We start from the raw sequence: 8,667 nt of genomic DNA on the forward strand, positions 1-8,667 counted from the left end.
TACCTAAGCACCAGAAGAATTCTAGAACCAAAGACTAAAATACTATGGGAGTATTTTAGGATGCTATAACAAGAAAACTGAAAACTTGTTAAGTTCTTGTATCTAGAAGTCCAAGAATCAAACTCATAACTAAAATAACATGGAGGTATGTTACATACCTTTGGGAAAATGTTAAAAAGATCTTTTCTGATAGGTCTATAATTACTAAGTGGATACGTTAAGGTTATATATAGCCGAGATTTTATAGACTTAGAATATGTGATTTTCACTCTACTTCCTTTTCCTTGTTTGGATGTGGTTTTAGAGTAGGATTACTTATTCAAAGGTCTATTTGATCTGGATTATATATAATCGGTACACACCATGTGATTATAGAAGGACCAGAAAGAATCACCTTCGTAAAAATTCAAATTTTCTCATAGATTCATTAGACATTCCCATTCTCGTATAAACTCGTTAGATAAACATAGTTACTCCAGCAATCAAGAGAAGAGTCAAGGAGAATCGAACAGAATTTCATTAGGAGAATCCCAAGAAGAAACATAGGAGAAGTAAATGAACTATAGAAATCATTTAGTGCCTTTACCCTATTAAGGACACCAATGAGATATTCGCATGAACTTCCGAGATTCAAAATCTTCATTACAAAGTAATGGGGATCAGTGTCAGAATCGGAAGTAAGATAGCCCGGGAATTCAAGATACCTACAGAGGAGAGGGACACCCTATAGATACCAGGAGATAACAAATCATTACCACCCAGAATAGAACAAAGGGAAACCACGCATGATTCATGTGAAGTGTTCGATCACCTTTTAATCTAAGTAATAACTAGTAAATCGGTTCAACCTAGTGAGTTAGTGATTTCATTACTCACATTAGGTTTGGAGCTTATCCTCTTTTCTTGTCACGGCTAATAACAATAAATCAGATCACGGAATCTTAATTGATAGTGATTACTTCTCAAATTCATAAGTCTATTTTATATAGACACTGTTATGAATTATTTTCGAATATTTTCGAAAATTGGGAAACGATATCCACCAAACGAAGGTAACTTAGTTCGGATGATACTCGGTTCCTAACCATTCTAGAAACTTAATTATGTTCCTTACCAGGACTGCATCATAGGGATGCAGGTCGAATCATTGAGAACAATATAACAAAAAAAATGTTAATACATAGATACAAATGGTTAGAATACATCTAGAGACACGATAGTCGCTCACGAGCTCAGTTTCTTATCATGTAACAGAACCATGCCTCCAAAGAAATGTAACCAACCCACCAGCGAAACCCCAATCCTTCAGATAGATGCGGCTACATTTTAAGTTGCGGTCACAACAGCTGTAACAGCTGTCATGGCACACCTTAATGCTAACAATGCAAATGTTAGTAGTAATGCTATCGGTAACCCCGATCGTGGTGATGGCCAAGTACAGCAACGAGCACCTACTTGTAAAGACACCTCGAAACTTAAGCCTAATATCCTTAAACGAAAGTTCGAGAACACGAAAGGGAGTTGTTCAACTCAAGAACCTAACAGAGGGCAACGAACTGGGGCAGTCAATACCCCCGTCAGCCCTGTTATTCTAGCACCAACCAAGCCGTACTTAGGAAATCTCCCACACTGCAGTAAGTGCAACTACCATCATCATGGAGTTTGCCGAGAGTTGCATTGCAATAGATGCAACATGAAGGGGCATACCGCCCGCATCTGTAGAACTCCAGTTGAGTTCATCACTTCAATTACCGATGTTGGAACCATTCCCATATGTCACCTTTGTGGTGAAATAGGACATTACAAGAGGGATTGTCCAACAGAGAAGAACGACGGGGGAGCAGGAGGATTTTGATCCCAATACATGGGAAAGCATCAAAGAACCCTGCTATATTTTGGTACGCTTCTAAACCCCGATAATTATCTATAATTATGATTACTCTTCCGTTCAAATTAAATCATAACACTTATATAAAAATTTGAAACCCTAACAGGTAAGCTATGATGACTTAGTGTATACATAAGGGTCATTTATAATTAAGATTTGTAGACTTAGAGTGAGTAATTCCGCCTCATTTCCTGTTCCTTGTTTGGTTGTGGATTTAGGGCAGGGTTGCTCAGTCAAAGGTCTTACCAATCTTAATTATACATGACTTGTATACACCAAGCGTTTATAGAGAGACCTAGTAAGGATCGTTTCATGAAAGTTCATAATTTTAAATTATCAGAACCCTCGTATTGGTAGTACCCGCCAATTTCGAATAAAAAAGGGGTTTGTAGTGATAATAACAGAATAAAACCAGAAGCGCAGAAAACTTAGGTACATAAGATATCACCCTAGTAATCATTCGTCCCAGAACGACTTAATATCTATTTCATCGAGAAAATTTATGACATCCTCATTCGACATGGTTTGGCCTGGCCCTTACCATGTGAAAATTATTATGCTGTATAAGAGAACTTTTTCCTTAATCAGCCGTAAGATGAAATTCTTTCAATCCATAACACAAAAACCTTAGGTTGTCTCTTGTTTCAAAACTTCAGAAGTACCCATGCGAAGAGTACCACGCCATTCTAGCCTACTCAGTAGACAAGAAACTTTAAACGAAAAGCACCAAAGTAGTCTTAGAAGTCAGTAACTACCGAAGTACCTCAATAGATCTCGTAGGAAAATCATTATACCGCAGGTTAAGTTCAAGAATAGAGACTAAGAACTCATTAAGTTAATCTATCACTGCTAAGTGTATACACGAGGGTGGTATATAAGTTAGACTTAACAAGATTAAGGATGTGTGCTTCCGCCCTATCTCCTGTTCCTTGTTTGGTTGTGGACCTGGGGCAGAGTCACCCATCCGAACGTTTTGTGAAATCTAAATTATATACGACTTGTATACACGAGGTATTGGTGGATAAGCCAAGTATGAGTCTAATCATGAACTTTGGAGCAAAAGCCAGCATCATGTATTCTACCAAGTAGAATTCAACATGAGACCACGACAGTGGGTCGAGCTACTAAATGACTACGAATTTGAAATTCGTTATCATCTCGACAAAGCCAATATAGTGGCTGACACCCTAAGTCGGAAAGAGTACCCAGGTCATACTACCAATCATGGACTATGATAACCCATTCAAATCTCTCCACACAAAGTAAGGAGGCTCAACAGGAAGCCTTGAAACCTAAAAATGTGGCAAGTAGAGAAGATAAGTAGAACGTGTAAGTGCACGGTATGCCAATATCTGTTATCTTCACTAAAATAATAGAATCATATACCATTTCAGGCCGTCACTCAAAAACCTCTAGGAACCAGAGTAGTCATGATGTTATGGGATCGGCTATGGTAAAGAATGGGATATCCATTTACCAATTAGTCTAGTCCTTTAACACGCTAGCATTCAAGTTGCTCCATTCGAAACCTTCTGTGGTCACAAGTACAGATTCTATCTGCACTAGACTAAATTAGGTAATACGCAACTAGCTAGAGATCCAATTTCCACACAGCACCCTCGCTGATCTGGAATTCATCCGAGAAACTACCAAAAACAAAATTCGAATCGGGAAACGCCATAAAGCTTCCAAAGTTAACCAGAGAAGCTACGGCTTCGATACAAGAAAACCCTTGGAATTCCAGGATTGATGACCTTGTCATATGAAGGTCTCACTCAGGAAGGACAAGATGCGCTTGAGAAAGCGTGAAATACAAAACTCAAAGTACATAGGACCATTTGAGGTTCTTACCAGAATCGGTCTTGTACTTTTAAAACTTAAACTACCACCAAAAACTTAACAACATTCATCCCATCTTTCACATATCTAATCTAAAGAGGTGTCTATCCAATAAAACACTTGTTATTTCACTCAATGAAATCAAGTTAAATAAAAGTCTACACTCTGTAGTAGAACCAATGAAAAACCATGGATAGGGAAATCAAAAGAACCAAGCAAAGTCTTATCCCGTTAGTGAAGGTTCACTGGATTACAAACCAGGGACCTGAATTCACTTGGGAAAGGAAAGATTAGACCTAGTCCATGAGTATCACTTTAGACTTAATTTCGGGACGAAATTCCCTCTAACGGGGGGATAATGTGACACCAGTCAAATTTTGGTCAAAAATAAATTGATCAATAATCGTAATTGGGATGAACCAAGTGGTAGAGTTTGTAACAATGTTTCCAAAAACATAAAGAACACTGAACTCTGAGTTATAACGAAGAAGTTATGACCAATCGAAAATCCGCGGTAAAATCGGCAAAACACTGTTCAGTGTAAAAAGCGAATTTTCGATAAAAGGATTTTTAGCCTTAACAATCTAAATGAAAGTTGTAGAATATGTTAAACCGAGAACGTTCATAAAAAGAACGTCAAAATCTGACTTCGTATGAGGAAGTTATGATTTTTCGAAGTTTCGGTTTAGCAGTAGACAGCTAAAAATTCAAAATATAAATCGGTCGATATTTAGCCGACGCAACTTAAACGAGAATCGAAGGTCTCGTCAAAAGTAGCACAACGGTAAAAAGACAGACGAAAACGGACGTCGGATGAAGAAGTTATGAATTTTTAACGGATTCCCGTCCCGGTCTGTTTAAAATAATAATATTAAAAATAAAGTCAAAATCAGCCGACGAAGTCTAAACGAAATTCGTAGAGTATGATTTTACCTACGCGTGCAGATAAAGAACACCAAAAACGGAGCTCGTATGCGAAAGTTATGATTTTCGCAAGTTTTTGGCACAAAAATCAAGAAAATGTGGAAAATCGGGCAAATTCGCATGAGTCACCTCGGACACGTCACCTCGCATGCGAGGCCTCCACGTGTTCGCTTCTCATTGGACCGCAGCCTCGCGTGTCGTCTCCTGATTGGTCTGAAGTCGTCACCTTCTTTCCCCATTGGACCGAAGTCCGGTCCACTTAGGAGCCTCCACCTGTCCGAAGTCACGTGCCTCGCACATGGTCCGAAGCCACCACCTCGCCACTGGGTCCGAGCCTCGCACGTATACACTCCGCATGTCCGACGCGTGTCCTGCTGACTCTTCGCCTTCGCCAGGTGGCTGTTGACTCCTCTTCTCGGACCGCACCCTCGCACCCCTATATAAAGGGTGCGAGACTCCTCGGCTAAGATGACTTTTTCACCCCAAAACTTCCCAAAATTCACATTTTAACCCCCTCGTCTTTCTCACGACCCCCCAAGGACCCGATATCGTGTCTAAAGCCCGAAGCAAGCCCTGGAGCCCCGGAATTCTCGAGAATTTATCCTCTCTCCTGTCGAAACTCTGCCCGGTTTGAGCCGGTTTCTCATTAAATAAACTCTTTACAGGAAACGAAACGCTGCCCGAATCACCGCTTATCAAAGTGAGTTCATACCCCTTTAATATACCTTTTTAAATGGTTTTATATGCTTTTTAGGGGGGGGGGGGAATACAAGTTTAACACAATATTAAATTGTGTTAATAACTGTGTGTGATAATAATCACACAGAAAGTTTCTGTATGATTTTAAGAATTACCAAATACTTCCAAAATAACGTAAAGCCATGTTAAATTCCTTGAAAAATGTTTTATAAGCTATTTCAAAATATAAATTCCAAAGTCATGTTTATATATGTATAAATATATAAATAAGACTTGAAGGGCTTAGGACTAATGAATTATCTTATATCCTTTTCCTTGTTTGAATGTGGAATTAAGGTTGTGTTATTTGTCCGAAGGTAGTTTCCTTCTTAATTATATATATATTATTCATATATGAGTCTAAAAGGTTACTCCTTTTAGTATCATTACCTTTGTATTAGGCTGAACAAAGGTGATATTCCATAAGAATTCATGCTAATCAGATAGAACATATAAATTATAATAGGTATAATTTATGATTCAAAACTAAATATACAAGTATGATTCACGACTGTATACTTCCCAAGGAAATTACCAAAATTCATTCAACTATACCAAGATATGTATAATACCTTTAATATACGAACAACATATTAAAGAAGTAAAGATACATCATACCTATTTTGCATTAACAAAGGTACTATACAGAGTACCAAGGTTAGCAAAAACGTGGTAATGTCGGGTTTGCATTAGCAAAGGTACTATACAGAGTGCCCGAGTTAGCAAACACGAGGAAATAATACATCCTGCCGGGTTTGCATTAGCAAAGGTACTATACAGAGTACCCGAGTTAGCAAACACGAGGTAATAATACATTCTGCCGGGTTTGCATTAGCAAAGGTACTATACAGAGTGCCCGAGTTAGCAAACACGAGGTAATAATACATCCTCCCGGGTTTGCATTAGCAAAGGTACTATACAGAGTACCCGAGTTAGCAAACACGAGGTAATAATTCATGATCCAAGTATACTAAAATACACGGTTTTACAAGAAACCAGGGTTTTGATTCAAAACAAATCAAGGGTTTACACTTGTCAAATACATGTTTGGAAAACTAAGAATATATTGTCAATCATTATTTCAGAATGATTGGGTTTTCAAAACTAATATACATATAACGTTTAATATGCTTTTTATGAGACTCTATATTCAGGTTGTTTAATTCATTTTAGACAACATAGGAAAAGTCCTAACATTATAACCAGAATCTCCAGCCAAGGATCGAAACAAGTGTGTGTAGATATATATCGGGATTGACAACCCCGCACTCAGGCTGCTAGCTACAGTTAGATGAGTGACAATTGTTATCACCAGTTTATAGAATACAAAATAAATGGTTTAATACAGTTTTCATTAACACCTGGTGGAGCCAGGCACACTCTCAGTTTCAAGTTTTCATAAAGGAATACAAATATAAAACAGTAATACAAAGAGAACGGTTTATGGGATTAAACCACTTATCCAATGGAACTTAGTCACTCAATCTCGGTAAACTAGTATAACATAAAAGACCTTTAGTGGTTAATTCTATAATTCCTTAGTTATTACATCATAGTTATACATAAGTAATGTTCGATTGACAGTGAAGTGTGTGACTTCCGCCTTACTTCCTGTTCCTTGTTTGGTTGTGGGCTTAGGGCAGATACACCCAATTGACTGTCCATTCGATATGGTGTTATGTATAATCAGTATAAACTAAGTAATTACAGAGGGAAACTATTGAGGTTATCAGTTAATCACCTCAGGAAATATAGGATTTCCTGGAGAAACCAGCGAACTTATTCAAAGAACTTAGGGTATACTTAACAGAACTAAAATACTTATGAACTCACCAGCTTAAATGTTGATCTACTCTTTCCAAATAACTTGTATTCTCAGGAATCCAGTAGACAGGTACACTCCAGAAGCTTTTGAGAAGACTACCTAGTATCGTACTGCGACTCTTGTCTTCTACTGTACCTACTTTAGTGTTTGAATATGTAATGTTTAAACACTTATGTAAAACCTATACTTATTAATGCAATGGTTGTTTGTACTTTGATTACTATGTTACATGTGTTGTGATACTTACCTTAAGTCCCCCGCCCCCGAACGTTTCCGCCGTTCTGGTTTGGGGGTGCGACACATGGATATGAAACTCGTCGAAAACGGAGTTGCTATGAATTAGTTATGAACTTTTAAAGAAACCAGGGTTTCCCGCGTGCCCCAACATAGGGCGTGGCGCGCACCAAAAAAGCTCTAGATGCTCCATACGTGGCACCGCTCAGAGAACGAAATGTCGTCACCTCCAATACTGAACATGGTGCGCCTAGAGAGAGTGTGCGGCACGCCCTGCTTTTTCAGGCCATATAATGTCCGGATTTCAACCTCATTTCTCCTTCTTTTCCACCCAAACTCTCTGGAGTTCCCTCATAATTCTTAGCCCTTTTACTCCCTATTTCCCGGTTGCTTTAGCAACTCCCTGCGACATTAGAAGGCCAGAGAAATAGAAGCTCTCTAGTTGAAGTTCTGTCTACGAAATATCCAGTTTTCGCTAGAACTCTTTGTAAGTCAAGTTACGCTTACTACATTTCTAGGATAATTTATATTATAACTATAGACGTTATTGGGAAGCTACAAGTACTAGATTCGTCATTCACTCCATTCATAATTCTGATTGATCTACTTATGGGAGTGGTGTCTAGAATGGTCATGTTGGCTTTGTTGTTGGATTTTAAAAAGACTATACGTTGAAATGGTCATGCCTCCCGACTGTCCGGCCTAGCTCATCCTTACTTGATAGAAGTCTCGGTATTCATTAGGATTAGTGAAAAATCTAGATTTCATTTCCAGATCATATTAGAAATTGTGACATCCCCTAATTTCTCGGCCAGAAAAGACCGATTTAATTTATGCTTTTTAAAATAAAATCGGAGAAATCTTTTTAAAAGATGTTGCGGAATTGGTCCCCAAAACAGCATATGATAAAAGTTTATCAAAACCTTTCTTTAGGAAATATATAATTTCCTTTTTATATTAAAACCTCGGGATGTCATGTTCCGATACAGATCAAAAGCATAAACAAGACATTATAAGCCTTACAACAGTGATTTATAACTACTGGCCTATAATCCATAAATCACTCATCATCATCATCTGACTATGCTCGGGGTCCACTACCTGTAATCATAAAAAGCTGAGTGGGTCAGGCTTGGAAGCCTGGTGAGCATATAGGGTTTTCAACCCACAATAAATAAATTTATTGTACTTAAACATCAATCAATCAACCAAATTACCC

This window comes from Lactuca virosa, chromosome 6, assembly GCF_052849685.1.
Source record: "Lactuca virosa cultivar CGN04683 chromosome 6, Lactuca_virosa_CGN04683_v6, whole genome shotgun sequence".
Classification (NCBI taxonomy): domain Eukaryota; kingdom Viridiplantae; phylum Streptophyta; class Magnoliopsida; order Asterales; family Asteraceae; genus Lactuca; species Lactuca virosa.